The sequence below is a fragment of the Lepisma saccharinum genome, chromosome 2, assembly GCF_977018435.1.
Source record: "Lepisma saccharinum chromosome 2, izLepSacc3.1, whole genome shotgun sequence".
Lineage (NCBI taxonomy): Eukaryota > Metazoa > Arthropoda > Insecta > Zygentoma > Lepismatidae > Lepisma > Lepisma saccharinum.
In genome coordinates, this window is record NC_139230.1 from 114,957,653 (window position 1) to 114,974,333 (window position 16,681).

Here is a 16,681-nt window from a genome sequence, read left to right on the forward strand (position 1 = left end):
TTACAGAGCAAAATCAAGATTTGATCACGGAGCTTGTGCCTGTAGCTGCAAGGAACATATTAGATTATCCATTCACCCCACTTTCCAGTATTCATACACCTAGTCCTGTTGCTCCTAGAAGAATTGAAGCTACTCAGGATCCTATTGAATTGGGTCTTCTTGCTCAAAAATATTTAACCACACCTAAAGACAACAAAGATGAGGTCTTTGGCTTATATGCCGACACAGAGCTTGATGGCAGTATCATACATAGAATCGGTAATTTCAGAGTAACTTTTATGGGAGATGATCTGATTGTTTATTCAGAATCTCGTCTCGGAGAAAAAGGTGGTTTTGTTAAGTACCCCGGCACACCTGGATTGTGGGAACTGATGACTAGGAAAAGGCCTGGCAGCTATACAGATCAAGATTATGAACATTACAAAGAAATATTAATAAAATCAGATGCTCTATACCAGAACAATGATCCCACACAAAAAAGAGTCAAGTCTAGCAGTGGGGCAAAATACAACAATTTAATCAAGCCCATATGGTCTCAGATCAAGACAGGCAGTGGAATCAAACAATACAATACTCTGCCTAAAGAATTTGTGTGGGTTGATGATGTCAGGAAACTTGTAGATAGGTTATTGGTGATAGCAGGGGAGGAAAATGCTGGCAACCACAATTTTTACAATGAAAAGGTTGGAATTATGGACATGATAAGCACAAAATTGTCTAATTTTATAGTGAATGACCCTAAGGGCATTGGATATCTTATAAAAATTATTAATACTCTACCACCTAAATTTTGGAATGTTTCTGAGGGTCGGGGCCTTGTTAATGACATTATAAACAAGCTGCCATTTGAACTACACATTCCAGGCTATCAGTATTGCGGTCCCGGTACAAAATTGGATCATAGATTAAACAGAGGGGATCCTGGTGTTAATCCCCTAGATGCTGCTTGTAGAGACCATGACATAGCATACAACACACATACTGATCTTAACAGGAGACATGTTGCAGACAAAAAATTAGAAGAGGCTGCATTTGGTAGATTTGTAAGCAAAGATGCTTCTTTAAGTGAGAGAATATCAGCATTGGGGACCACCATAGCTATGAGCACCAAACAAAAACTGGGGTGGGGGTTGTGAACATGTATATAATAAACCTACAATGAAGGCCAAGGGTGTTATGTATCAAATACCTTATGCAGGTCTCAAATCTCTTAAAACTATTGACAGTCTTTTAACCAAAAAGCAGCGCAAGAAAAAAAGCTCTTGTATTGCAAAGGGACATGGTATGAAATTGTTGCTTAGTACCCCCCAATTAAAAAAATTACAGCAATCCAGGAAAAAATTGCATACAGGGGGATTCATATTTACTATCCCTGCCATCTTAGCTGCTCTCGGGGCTGTGGGGAGCTTGGCTGGGGGATCAGCTGCCATAGCAAAAACAGTAATAGATGCCAAGAAAAATAGGGCAGAATTAGATGAGCAGAAGCGCCATAACCTGGCCATGGAGAAAAAAGGCAAAGGTATTAAGAGAGCCATGAATAAGTTTAAAAAAAACAAGAGCCGCTTACAAACCAAGATATTGAAGCTTTAATCAAGCCACTGGGCATCAAAAATTTTAGGGGTGTGTACATGTCTGATTCTTTACCGGAACAACCACTCAACAAAGAGTGTGGCATTGTTAATTTGGATGAGTACAAAAATCAGGGCACTCACTGGATTTGCTATCTTAAATATTTAAACAATGAGGCATTTGTTTTTGATTCATTTGGAGGTGTTCCACCTGAAAATTTAGTAAAATATCTAAAATCACCTAATCTTTATTACAATAATGCCCGTGTTCAAAACTTCAAAGATGTTAATTGTGGACATTTGTGTTTATCTGTTCTCAGATATATGTCTCAAATAAATAAACCATCAATTGAAAATTTTCAAAAAGCCTTGTGGTATCTGAAACATCATGGGGGTATTCCATCTCACCAGCCAAAATTCAATATTGAAACTCAAATTGCATGATGACATAGTGTATCCCAAAACAATAGCTCTCAGAGCATTTTACGGCATGTACCTGATCCCTAATATTACGCACCACAACAATACAATTGCAGTAGGGGATCAAAAAATTGTCATCACTCCAGGGCAATATAATCTGTCCACTCTAAATGCTCAATTACCCAGAGGTGTAGTTTTAACTCAAAATTCTGTCACTCACAGAGTAGAGATTGTATCTGCTACGGAGACAGTGCATCTGGGTACTATAGGAGAGCTGCTAGGCTTTGAGAACAACACAAAACTCGAACCGGCCATCAAACACACTGCTATGAATATACCCAAATTCTTAGCCATAGAGACTCTGAATATTCACTGTAATGTGGCCGAGGGTATGATCACCAAATCAAATGGCATAGGCACTCACAAACAAACCGGCATCATTGCAACATTCAAACCTAATTCCGAATTTATGGAGCCAATCATCTACAATCCATCCCCAACATTATATTTTCCTGTGTGCCATAATAGAATAGATTACATTGAGTTGATGGTCACTAATGAAAAAGAAGAATTAGTTGATTTTGCTGGAGCCACAACAACTGCTATCATAGAAATTAACATTTAAATAAAAATACATACAATGGAAAATATTGAGAGTTATGAGCTACAATCATTCCCCCCAAACAGGAGGACATTTGCAAATTTAAATCAACCCAACACAGAGATAGAGGTGGACCTTGATGTAGGGGATGGCTTTATACACCCTCACAGAGCAGATCTATACATCAAATTTGATGTTGTAAAGCTCGATGGTACAGATTATCCTGCAAATTCAAACATAAGATTGGTAGATAATTTTGTGCCGCATCTGTTCTCTGAAATTGAGATCAGAAAGCATGGCGTTGTTATAAACAGAATAGATTATCCCGGCATTACCTCCACGGCTTTGGCCACTCTAAAATTATCCAAAACCGAGGCTTCATACTACAAAATCGGTGGATTTGAAGCTGGTGATAAGATATTAACTAAGAACCACACAGTGCTGTTCCCTATGCGCCTGTTGCCAGGATTCTTCTCGGATTACAAAGATATTATGTGGAAGGGTGGTTTAAGAATCACATTTAGAAGAGCTGCAAATGATAACAATGCTTTGATGAGGTACAGCACATTAAACCCTACAGGAGAAGCTTTGCCTAATACCCTACCTGATGCAGGCAAATGCATTATTCAGACTATGGAGTTAAGAATCCCAGTTGTTGAATATGAAGCCAGTTACGCTCTTAAATACAAAGCTGATATAATAAAAAATCCACAGATTCCTCTGCAATTTTATACATATCAATGTGTACAGAAGCCCGCATCTGGCACCTATTATGAGTTTGATGCTACAAATTCATTCTCCAGTATTCAATATGACATGCCTGATTTTGTAGTGGTATTGTTTCAGACTGGAAGACACAATAATCAGGAAAAAAATTCAAGTAGATTTGATAACTGCAACATCAAGAACATATATCTTAAAAATGGCAGAAATGAGGTATTCCCCAGAGAAAATTACAATTTAGACATGTCCAAGGATGATTTTCTCAAATTATATGAGGCATTTTCGGCTTTCAAAAGAGTCACTACTGGCAGTACTGATATGTACTACACTCCAGATGAATTCAAAACACGGAGACCCATGTTTGTAATCAACACTTCAAAAAGAAAACAAGTTGTGGTGAATGACAGAACAAACATTAAAATTATCTGTGAATTCCATGAGGCTTTACCTGAAGACACCATTTGTAGTGTCATTCTCATAGGTGAAAAATCATATGTTTATGATGTAAGAAATGAGAGAGTCACGGAGCAGTTCTAGAAGATAATTGTTCTATTATCCTGTTGTACAACACACAAACCTCAACTGTATTATCAGCTAGCAGTGAATATCTTATGTGTGGGCAGTTGTATATATTTCAATCTTATATGAGGACTCGAACCCGGAGCCCCTTGTTTACAAGACAACAATATTAACATTTTGCCATCAGGAGAGGCTTTACATTTTATCAGGACTCAAACCCGAGCCTTTTGCTTACAAAGCAACAATATTAACATTTTGCCATCAGGAGAGGCTTCACATTTTATCAGGACTCAAACCCAGAGGCCTCCTGATTGCAAGGCAATAAAAACCATGGGGCTATGCACCACACTCCACTGGGCCTCAGAACCCAGTAGCTATAAGCTTTATATTAATATACATGGCAGAATCAATCTGAGCTACACTAAAATTCAATTCCTGGGATTTTGACAGAAAAACACACTATAAGCAATAAGATCATATGGGAACTTGGCATAATTTTAAGTATAAGCAAATCTGTCTGAGAGGCTTTCACCCTTTCTACACTAGAATTCAAAATTCTTAAAATTAAGAGCATATCACACTGGAAGAATTGGGGTATAGGCCCCTCTTGGCATTGTCTTAAGTATGGGTAAATCTATCTGTTGAGCCCTCGCCTTTTCTATACTAGAAATTCAGAATTTCTTAAAAATCAGAGCATATCACACCTGAAGAATTGGGGTATAGGCCTCTCTTGGCTTTGTTTTAAGTGTAAGCAAATCTGATTGTTCAATCAAATAGCCTCGCCTTTTCTACACTTAAAAGTTGCGCTGTCCGTATCATAAACCCCACTACTACTTGTAAAGACACCGACTAATTTTCACAGCTTGCAGAAGAAAGCAAAGAGCTCGAAAAGCGGCATTTTTTTATTCTGTAGGAACAGATCACAGATTCACTGAGGGAACTGTGTGACAGTTTGTCTGCACGATGTGAAAGTTTGCCCGTGTTGTATAGTGTCACCCTGTGTATGTGTGTGTGTGTGTGTGTAAAATCAATTGTTACTTTCTTCGTTGGATGATCGCATGTTTCATCATTGATTAAATTAATGCCTTTAGCAGGTAACGCTTTGGAACCAAGCATTTCAGCATTTTATAGTTGCCACACCAGAAAGTGCAACTAGGTAGACAGTCCGTCCTGTTTACCTCCATCCTATGGATAAGAAAAACTTAACAATTAAAATAACTATTGCCGGCCCCAATGGCGGAGTGCTTAGCACATCGCGCTAAGACGTCAGGGGTCACGGTTTCGAATCCTGGCCTGGACATGGATGTTTGTGAGTGTCCATTCATTAATTTCATGATATCATCATTCATCTCCACCTTTGCAAATTAGCAAAAAGTGGCACAAAAAGCGAAGTAAAATAAAGCCAATCAATAAACGAACTATTGTCCCAAATGGACATTGTCATGTAGTATGATAAATGTGACCACCTCCTCAAAACTTTCTCTTCCTGATGTACTGTGGTGATATTATACTGGTATCTAAAAGAAAGAAAAAAAACCCTGTAAAATCAATGAACAATCCATACAGTACCTGACCTTTCAATAGTATTTTCAAATGGCTGTTCTGCAGAACATTTCAGTAATTGCAAACAGAAAAATAATATTATGCTATACAACAAGCTCATGCTATAGGTAGCGGTCTTTGTTTGATCTTTCTAAGTAATCAGGCAGCAAATAATGGAAATTATTTTATAGCATAGACTACAGCCAAGAATCGAGAGGTTTATGTAAATGGAGTTTTGCAGTCAATTTACAATTTGAAGTACATGTATTACTTGACTAAGAACTACTGCAATGATTTGACTGTGTATACGCGCAAGAAATTAACGTAGCGGAGGGGAAAAGGTTCAGAATTAAATATCTGAGAAATGGCTACTGCAATCGACACTGAAATACCATTTTAATTTATTTGCTTCGACTGCTGGAATTAAAAAGTAAGTAATTCAAAGGAAAGAGTCAACAAATTTGTATGTTTTAAATTTTGCGAAAAATAAAATCTTCAAGGAAGCACCCTGATTATCAATATTATATGATTTAAAACAATATATAAATACACTGATATTCTATACATTTGCATTATCTTGTTGCATTTGTACACTTAACTAACTAACTAACTAACTAACTCTCTAGCCTTCTCAAACCCGAAGGTTTATGGCTGCAGCAACACAAGCCTTCCATCTGTCCCTATTCTGGACAAGATCATTCCAATCTTTTCCATCTCTACCGGTCTCCTTTAGCTCCATCTCAACGTTATCCCTCCATCTACTTCTTGGCTATCCTACTGGTCTCTTACCATCAGATTTCCCAACAAGAATCCTGTAAGCTCTTCTTTCCTCTCCCATTTGTGCCACATGATCTGCCCACCTAAGTCTTCGTGATTTAATCATTCTAATAATATATGGAGATAAATACAAATTATGTAGTTCTAAATTATGTCACAATCATCACTCACCTGTCTCCTCATCCCTTATAGGTCCAAATATTTTTCTAAGGATTATATTTTCAAATACTCTTAATATGTGTTGCTCTATCAATGCAAGGGACCACGTTTCGCATCCATATAATACTACAGGAAAAATTACTGTTTCGTATATTTTAACTTTTAGTTTCTTAGATATTATACGAGAATATAAAAGTTTATGAAGAGAAAACGTATTTCCTGAATTAAGCCTGCTCTTTATTTCCTCTTTAATATCATTTTCATTTTTTAGTATTACTCCTAAGTACTTGAATTTGAAAACTGATTCAAAAGAGTAGTTGTCAATAATTATATTTTGATTATTGCCTAACACTTGGTTTTGTCCTGTAAGCATATATTTAGTTTTATCTTCGCTAACTTCCAAACCTATCTCATTAGCAGCTTTCAAAAAATATTCTAGGATTATTCTGGATTGTATTTATACCATCCCCACCCCAGTAAGTCTACATCATCTGTATAAGCTAACAACTGAGTTAGACCGTTTAATTTTAGTCCTTCATTAGTTCCTTGTACCTTCCTAACAGCGTATTCTAAGGCAAAATTAAAGAGCAATTCAGTGAAAATAATGCATCTATACTTACCCATTAAGAATTGTAAGTTTGTCAGACATATTAATACCCACACGAATATTACTTTCGTTTTCACTGTTTTATATTTTTATCATATTAACAAGTTTCTTAGATATTCAAAGCTCGACTAATATATTATATAATTTATTTCTTTTAACCGAATCATATGCTTTTCTAAAATCAATGAATACCTGATGGACATTTTGATTATATTCGCACTTTTTCTCAAGTGTCTGTCTGATGTAAAAAAATTATCTATAGTTGATATGTTACGTTTAAATCTACATTTATGATTATCAATTTCGTTAACACATGGGCTTAGTCTTGTTTTCTTTATTGAAAGATGAAAAAAACAAGAAATCACATTTGTACGTACAATGAGAATGCTAATGGTTCGGAAATTGAGTATGATGAAATGGATGATAGGAGCCCAACGATACTCATATTTACAGTTTCACTCTCACATATCTAAACTGTTTATAATTCTTGATTGGAATAGCATTTCGATTATTTTCATTCACGAGAGATAACTTAAATACTCGTAGCACTACCTGCGGAAATGTTTTGAAATATGCTATAAAGAACGTAAAGCTCTGACAAGAACCTAGCACTAACGATCATATCATATCATGAAGGCAATTAGTATCCAGCCTTCATGTTACCCCGATATTTGTGGACGGTTTTAGCTATAATTAGCATCTTTACATCATTACCTCTAGAATCAATTGAAGTGTTAAAGAATTAACAAATATGTCAGTTTCTCAAGATTGTAATTCTTATTTCCGAACGAACGTTCGTAGATAGGCTAAGGAAAGAATAACTAAATAACCCGTGCCTGTACAGCCCGTATCTCCCGGCTGCCAGTCTCCCTCCCACAATCCTACCTAGAGGTGTTGAGTTCTTCAACCGGTAATGAGGTGACGTGGGGTCAGCACGTCGATCCCACAGCCGTTATAGGAGATTTTTATGACAGGGCTACGCTACTCACTCGTAGCTCCCAAATTTCCTCACGATGGTGGGTTGCCACGGGTCCTATACACAGGCCGAAAACCCAGAGACTGAATCCAGGCGGACTCGAACCCATGCCGTCCCGCAGTCGGAGCCCAAAGCACAGCGCCTTAGACTGCACGGCCACGAGGAGGACTAAGGAAAGAATAGTCATAAATAATTCCAATAAATATTTGTCAGAATATTTCTTGTGTCTCATGTAGAGTTTCAGTTCTTGCCCCATATCAAATTATGTCAACGCATTGGATATTCATGAAGAATGTTAATTAAAACTTGTTCATACAGTATTTTCCAAACACTCCGAACACAGCCTGAAAAAATTCCGCATAAAGGAAGATTAATTTGGACAAAATTTCTTTTTTTTCGTATTATTCTTACATTCTCCAATTCGAAAATATTGACAGATAACGACATATGGAAGAGTTTAACACCAGATCCAATGAATATTTTCCACATATACACAAAAGAAATTATGATCTTCATAAAACTGCATGACATGTGGTCATACAGCGAGGATCATCCTTCTTCTCTCGTGCAAGAGCGAATGTTCGAGCTACGGGGGATTCAAATGATATACTGCGGCTCTCTTTTATCAGGTGAGAAATTGATCACCATGCGGAGAGCCACGGTCGAATCTAACAATGGTGAGATTCCGTGTTTGCTTTTCTCTGGCTGAGAGGTCGTTTCAAATCAAGAAATAGCATCATTTTGGGGGCTGAAATCAGAACTTCGAATTTACTATAATTGGAAGGCTTAATTGAGAATAAAAACCAAGCCCCCGTTTTTACTATAATTTCTCACACAAATTTGATACAAGCTTCTCATGCGGCAAGTAGCTAGCTCTGTGAGCCAACATCGATAAAACTCTCACGGATGCATTCTGTGCGCAAACGGCTGCGCGCACGGACCATGGCTCTGCCCTGAATTACTAAAGCAGTTGGCGTGGGGAATGCATTAAATAATTCTCTGTGTAATGCCTGCGTTACTAGAAACATTCTCTGTAAAAACCTCCCGTCACAATAATTATTTAGCCAGAATTTTCACCATTTTTTGCTATGGGCGGCTTTCTTTGTGGAGCGGATAATGTTATATTAATATGACACGTAATGCACACTACAAAATCGAGTTAAAACTATTATATTTTTTGTATTTTTCGTATTTTACGTAGCTTTAGGCTAATCTCGACTTTCAATTGCGGAAGAGGATACCGGAGTACCAAGGCGACATTTGCAACAGATTCTGTAAAGTGTTGATGGTATGCAAAATGTAAAGTGAGACTTCGTAAACCAGATATCACTAAATAGCTATTTAAGACAATTTAAAATATTAAAGCTTTATGCCAGTATTGTGGAATACGTTAAGATGAACTCCACTTATGGCAGTATTTATTGTTAATATAGAAATATCTTTGAGATAGCAAACAATCCTATTGATTAGTGTTAATCTTCAAAATTCAAATATTAAATTTCATGATAAACAAATATAGTTCAAGTTTATACGATACATCTATTCACGTTTTAGAAACAAATAAAGTGATGAATGCATTTCAATTTATATATATTGGAAAAAGACTATGGAATATAAAATTAAACACACTAGTCTTCTTGATGCAGTTAATGATCTATCGATAAGTTTTCTGCGAATGGTTATAGAATTCACAAGTGACCTTACTTTTGTATAATTGAAAATCGTTGTGTCAGTCTGGATCAAAGATCTTGTATATACACATTAGACAAGGGACGCCGATGGTTGTCAGTACTATGCACCGCTTGAATGTTAAAGCACACGCTAACGTCCTAGAAGAAATTACAGTGCAAGAATGTGAACATTGGATTGCCCTATCTGTTGTTGAAAACTAGAAATATAGTAAAGAGTAATATAGATACTAAAGTGTAGAATTTAGCATGTATACATCTTATAATTTTTCTTACTTAGCGTCGCTTTTCTGTATCTTTTTTGCTAATAGCGACGATGAATATGAGTGATGATACCCGAAACCGATGAAGGGACATTCACAAAGAACACCTTTGTCCAGGCCGGGATTCGAACCCAGGACCCTTGGTGTCGTAGTGCGTTGTGATAACCACTCCGCCACGGAGGTCGGCTTTACTTGTATAGAATATCATGTAATGCAAATGAACGAAATACTACAGTAATTACATTTGAGGGTTTTTAGGTAATTCTAATCGGAAAAATGTTTAATTGCTCGTGGATATCATTGAAGATTTTTGCTCATACATTCTCTAATAATTTAAATAGATTCAAAGGTTTGTTTACTACTAATTCACTCCGCTAAACTCTACCGCACCCCCAAGATAGCTACGAAGTTGAATTCACACACTGCCTAAACTTCTACCGATGTGTTAGAGGATATTTCAACCACCTCTGGCAGACTGCATTTCCTCGTTACCCATCTTTCACATGCGAATGCTTTGTACACTTCCCTTCACTTTACTTACAGCCGATGTAATTTTTTCTCTTGCTCATTATTTGCACGTAACTTCTAGAAATAGTATTACATGTCTCTTGAAGAAGTTAAATTGGAAAATATGTGTTGAATTCATACAAGTTTGATCTTTAGAATTTTTCATAGCTGAGTTTTCTCTTTTCGTATTTGAACAATGCATCTGATTTAATTAGCTGGGAATAGAACAGTGAACTGTTCCGTTAAACACAATAAATGATTGATTGATTTGCTTTATTTTATTTAGCTTTTGTGCCCCTTTTGGTTAATTTGCGAAGAAGGGGATGAGTGATGATACGATGAAATTGATGAATGGACACTCACAAACATCCATGCCCAGGCCGGGATTCAAACTCGGGACCCCTGGCGTCGTAGCGCGATGTGATAACCACTCCGCCAAGGGGACCGGCTAAACACAAGAACTGGTATATACTGTAAGCCGTCACTGAGAACGCCACCTCTAGGAAATGTTCTGTTTCGTAAACAAAGAGCAAACCTAGGACCGCGCAAGGAGTAAAGCACTCGGGGTTTACAAAATGCAATCCATGACGGCTTGTAACCACACACAGTCGCACACATTATTATCATTTTACCAACTAGGATGACGTATACATACAATGAAGTCAGTGGCGACTTGTAATCACACATTCGTTATTATCTCGAAAATGGCTCGTTTGCAGACCCATGTTTACTGAGACTTTTTTGCTTCTATTATTGTGTACTTTCATCTGTGTTAGTTTGCGCTATTAATTATGACACACCCTGTATATGCATATATGTAGAATAAATTCAATGTAATCACTAAAATTAGGATAAAATAAGATTTTGTTTGTCATGCCAAACATTTGTAAAGTTAAAGTCCAACAGTTTTGATGGAGTCATTTGCCAACGGAAAGTACATTTCTTCACTGAATCAGCCACAGAATAAAACCCTCGTGTTTCAAGGTTCTTTGTATTTCCAGTGGAGAGCCGGAAAATGTTCATTAGCCTTTGTCCAGAAATCCCTCTAATTATTCAAGCCGCAGAAACTGTGATCTTTCCGCAGAATATCCTTCTTCATTCTGTGGGTAGGGAATGTTGCGAGCAAAAGCATGTTAAATAAGTAGAGAGAGTGCTATCCGGATATATCTTTGTAATCTCATCAAAAGGAAGAAGAGGAGGATGGTAATGGCAGCAACGGCTAAAGTCGTTGAAGAGGATCTCTCGAAATTACGAGAACGGAGACTGAAAGCTCACCAAGAAGTACGGTTAACATACTTAATCAGGCCGAAGGTTGCTGTCTCCGTGGAAGAGTGGTGTGCGTCACACGCTGCGAATTTAGAGGTATTTGGTTCAAGTCCTGGTTACCTTCAAATTACAATATGTTTGTCATATCATTCATTCTCATCATCACCATTAACCTAATAGGTAAAATGTAACGTAAAATAGAAGACAACCATGTACACAATAAAGTATTTCAGTATTCACTATTTCGGACACTATTTTTTAAAAAAATGTTTCATAATTTGAAAAAAAGGCTTGACCTGTAAATAATTGGGAAAGGTTTTACCAAATTCAAAACCCTGAAGCAAACCCACCATCTACAAATGATCGTGTATCCACGATTTATCACTTAACAATATGCAGCAAAATATCCCATTTTCGGTCTAAAAAATATTTTCTCAAACGACACAGAAAGAGTAATTTAATTAAATTATGTAAATTTTTCTATTGTATTTAGAATGTAAATTAAATATTTTAAGAATTGTTATTGTACTGCGAAGAAGAAAAAAACAGTTTTATGGTACTTTTACACAAAAAGTTAAGGAATATAACATACGTATAATATAATATAAAGGTGGGGCCTGAGGATCTGACTGTTTTCATGAGAAAGGGGAAAATAAATATGAGCACTTGTAGAAGTAGGAAGAGGGTTTTCTACAATATATTGATCCATATTTAAGTAGTATTTTTTTTTTAAAAAAAAAAGAGATTTCCATTACATTTAATGAAATTGCACAGACGTACAGATGGGGGACAAAATAATACGAACACCTGTGAATGTAGAGAAAATCTTTATTAATAGGGGGTTGGACCACCCTGTGACTGAAGTACACTTTGTATGCGACGTGGGATGGACGCATATAGGTCATGCACAATGTATAAGGGAATATGGAGTCATTCTTCCTCCAGAGCAGTCTCCAATTCCGAAAGTGTGGCTGGAGGCGGACTTCGAGCACGAAGTTTGGACTCCAAATATCCCCACAAATGTTCTACAATGTTCAGGTCAGGAGACTGTGGGGGCCATTCAAGATGCACTACTTCATCGTCATGTTCTTCAAACCATGTTTGGACAGACCCAGCAGCGTGGATAGGAGCGTTGTCGTCTTGAAAAAGCGGTCGGTCCCAAGGAAATAAAGTCTGGACAAAAGAATGGAGATTATCCCCCAGAATGCTGCGATAGTGACTGGCATTGATCTTCCCATGCAGAAAAACAAGTGGTCCCACACCATGCCAAGATATAGCGCCCCATACCATAATGGACCCACCTCCATGCTTCACAGTCGGCAAGAGGCAGTCAGAATGAAATGCATCTCGAGGCGTTCTCCACACATAAACGCGCCCCGTGGTCTGAAATAACGTGAATGTTGATTCATCAGACCAGATGACTTGTTGCCACTGCTGTGGGGACCAACTTCTGTGAGCTCTGCACCATTGGCGTCGCTTGACAGCATTACGTGATGTCACCAATGGCTTACGAATTGCCACTCGGTCATGAATGTTTGCAGCATGGAGTTCCCTTTTGACAGTTTTGGTTGAAATGGGGTCCTGGAGATGCCTGTTCATTTCAGATGTTATCTCGGATAACGATTGCTTGTGTTTTCGGTCCACTATGCGCTTAAACACCCTCCTATCCCGAGCAGCAAGCTTTGTCTTTCGTCCACTGTTGTGCTTTGAAGACGCCATCTTACCTTGTGTTGTGTACGCTGTCATAACGGCTGATAGTGTGCTCCTTGCACACCCAACAAGCTTTGAGGTTTCAGTCACCGTAGCTCCAGCTGAACGTGCTCCAACAATCATGCCCCTTTGGAACTCTGTCAGGTCTGACATTGCAGTGTCTCTTGAGAGCATATGATAGACGAATGCACCACCAATGACTGCTGTTGCCAAACTAATACCTTCCCCTTCACAGCCACTAGGTGGCAGACTTCAGTGCCAGGTGGTGCTGCTGTACTGCCGGTGTGAAATGTGGCATACTTTTTCACAGGTGTTCGTATTATTTTGTCCCCCATCTGTACATAAAAGTTTCGCAAAACGCGCTGCAACATAGCGGCATCAATTTGGCGCATTTCACAAACAAATTCGATGTTTAACGTCCTTGATACGGCGTGGTTGGGTGAACTTCATGTATCTCCACAGAAAGAAGTCTGGAGAGATAGATCTGGCTATTCATTTACAGTAGATTTGTGTCACTTCAATACCGGAAGTTTGGTTTGTTGACAAATTCTGAGAGGTTAAAGTAAGCCTCGTCGGACAATGTTAACACATCCATCATTCCTACATCACTCCTTAAAACTTTTAACAACGACCTGGAGAAATTAACACGAGACATTACATTTCTTTTCTAAGTTCGAAAGTGACTTTTAGGGATGGAGATGTAGATCCTCGTGTAAAATTATTCTTGCGGTTGTGATGGACATTTGTAATGCATTTGAATAACATCTGACTAAGTGCGTTACACTCCTCTGCACCTCACCACCCACTTTTGCAATTTTCTCAGGTGTACAATCAGAACGCCATGGTCCAACAAACCTATTCAATGCCCAACTTCCGTGTTCATAAAAATCCTTGATCAATTTTAAAATGGCATGGCAAAGGAACCCTATCGTGTCTCGGTGCATGAAATTTATATCGAAAACTTTCTGTGTCTGCACAACTGACTTGGTACCCAAATAAGTCCGCACTGCAAACACATGATGTCTCACCGACCATGGCTACTACACTGCATACGAGTCGATCTTGACGCCATTCACGTGCAGCAACCTAATCGTCAAATCGTCACGTCTTACCCTTCAATAAATTATATCACGCAGTTACTACTAAGGACGATTGATGAATAAGTTTTCCCTCTTTGTACTGGTAAATTTTCATGTGCATCTCTCTCTCTCTCTCTCTCTCTCTCTCTCTATTTTACTTCGCTTTTATGCCACTTTTGTCTAATCACGAAGTTGAGGATGAATGTTGATAAGATGAGATGGGTGAAGTGACAATCACAAACAAATGTGGACAAATATATATATATATATATATATATATATATATATATATATATAAGTGTGTGTGTGTGTTTGAGGGGGCGTATGTGTGTGTGTGTGTCGTCATAATTTCCTTTCTTACTGACTGCAAGATGAGTCGTTTTCCACGTCATGCACGAGGTGTACCATGGCAGCCATGCTGAAAATCATTTCTTCCAATATCAGTTCGATTTCGTGCTAGCGAACCGATATCGGATACGGAATCAGATGCCGAACTGGAATTCACGCTGGCAGTTTCTACTCCGGCTCAAACGAACTGAAACTCACAGCTCCTCGTGCAAAGCATTCTGGTTTTGCTCCACTTCAGAAACCAGTCTCTGGGTAAGCTGTTTGGCATTTCGGTTAGAGGTTACAGTCCACACCAAGGGGAAAGTGATTTTTAGTTTGAATATTGGTTGAAACGAACTGAAATTGGCCAAACTACTGCAGAGAATCAGTTTGACCTTCGAAGACAAGAAAGGAGAGAGAGGTGTACTGCGCACGGAGAAGCGATGCAATATGTACAGAGGACAAAAGGCCAAGTCGTTTCATAAAAAAACACTCGCTGGAGCTATGGTTGCCATATTTAACCCCTTTTTTTAACTTTTGAAGATAGTTGAAAATCAATATGCTTGTTTGAATGGTTTGTTCGAATTGTTGTTTAAAGTCCACTTTATGCACAGACAGGCTAATCTGGACTGGACCTACAGTTTAAAGTGGGATCTGAAATTAGCTTGTTATATGCGCTACTTTGAATATAACCAAAGGGGAAGTTTAAATTGGAAATGCAGGTTGGAATTTTAACTTGTGAATATTTGAAGGTAGAAATTTAAAATCGGAATCTACCGTAAATACAGAGAGATAGGAAAGATTTTATTAAATAAAAATGCAGGGTTGTCATATGTAACATTTTCACTTTCGAAACTAGAAATTTGAAAATCAGTATTCTGGATATTGTGGATATAACTAAATAGAGATGCTTTAGAAAACCAAAAGTACATTTTTGTCAGAATTTGATTTAATTTTTGAAGACATAAATTTGAAAATGGGTATGCTGGTTATATGTCCTACTTTGAATACAGCCGAATAAGAAAGCTTTAAATTGTATGAAATACAAGGTTGTCAAATTAATGTTTCATTTTTAAAGCTACGAAGTTAATATTGGCATTTAATGGTTATTTACGCTACTGCGAAAATAACGAAATAGGGAAGTTGAAAAGACAGACATGCCGGGTTGTGATATCATGGTGCTGATTACGAAATGAATGTTCTTTTTGGACCTTCATACTCTTATGTTTGGGTGGAAACTCTGACACAGGTCTGGAGCAAGCCTGGGAAATTCACATTGATGACCAACCTCCCCCCCCCCTCTCTCCCTCCCACCTCCCCAACATATCCATGCCACATTTCCGAACAGAGTTTCACATTTTGGCTTATTATTCAACTTGTATGGCATCCAGGAACATGAAACATATTTCATTCTCTTTGTAAACGTCCATTCTTTGAAAAGAATACTAAGGTTTTTGCCTTCTTCCCAAAATGTTGGGAGAAGAGGGAGCAAACTCCAGATTGTTATGTTTTTTCCCATTGAAATTCGGGGGTCGCGCCCCCCAAAACCCTCTTTCTCGGTTCGTCTCATTTGTACAGGGTTGCATCCTCTGATGTTTTACCTGCAAAATAAAACTGATCCGAAGTAGATTGCTCCCATATTGCTCGAGTTATAACAATTTTCCTCCAAAAATGCAAATTACCTATTTTTCGTAAAAAAAAAAGCTTCACATATTGGCTTATTATTCAACTTGTACGGCACTCAAGAACATGAAACATGTTTCATTCTCTTTAGAAATGTCCATTATTTGATAATAATACAAAATTTTGCACCCTCTCCCCAAAATTTCGGGAGAAGAGGGGGCAAACTACAGATTTTTATGTTTTTTCCATTGAAATTCGGGGTTCGTGCCTCCCAAACCCTCTTCCTCGGTCCGGCGTTCTGAATTGTACACCGTTGCATGCGCTGA

General features: G+C 37.9%; 1 protein-coding gene across 1 annotated transcript in view; it reads right to left on the reverse strand.

Moving 5' to 3' along the window:
• LOC145984124 (uncharacterized) overlaps window positions 1-16,681 on the reverse strand; it is a 928,179-nt gene that overhangs the window by 827,603 nt on the left and 83,895 nt on the right. The gene's annotated exons all lie outside the window — the stretch shown is intronic.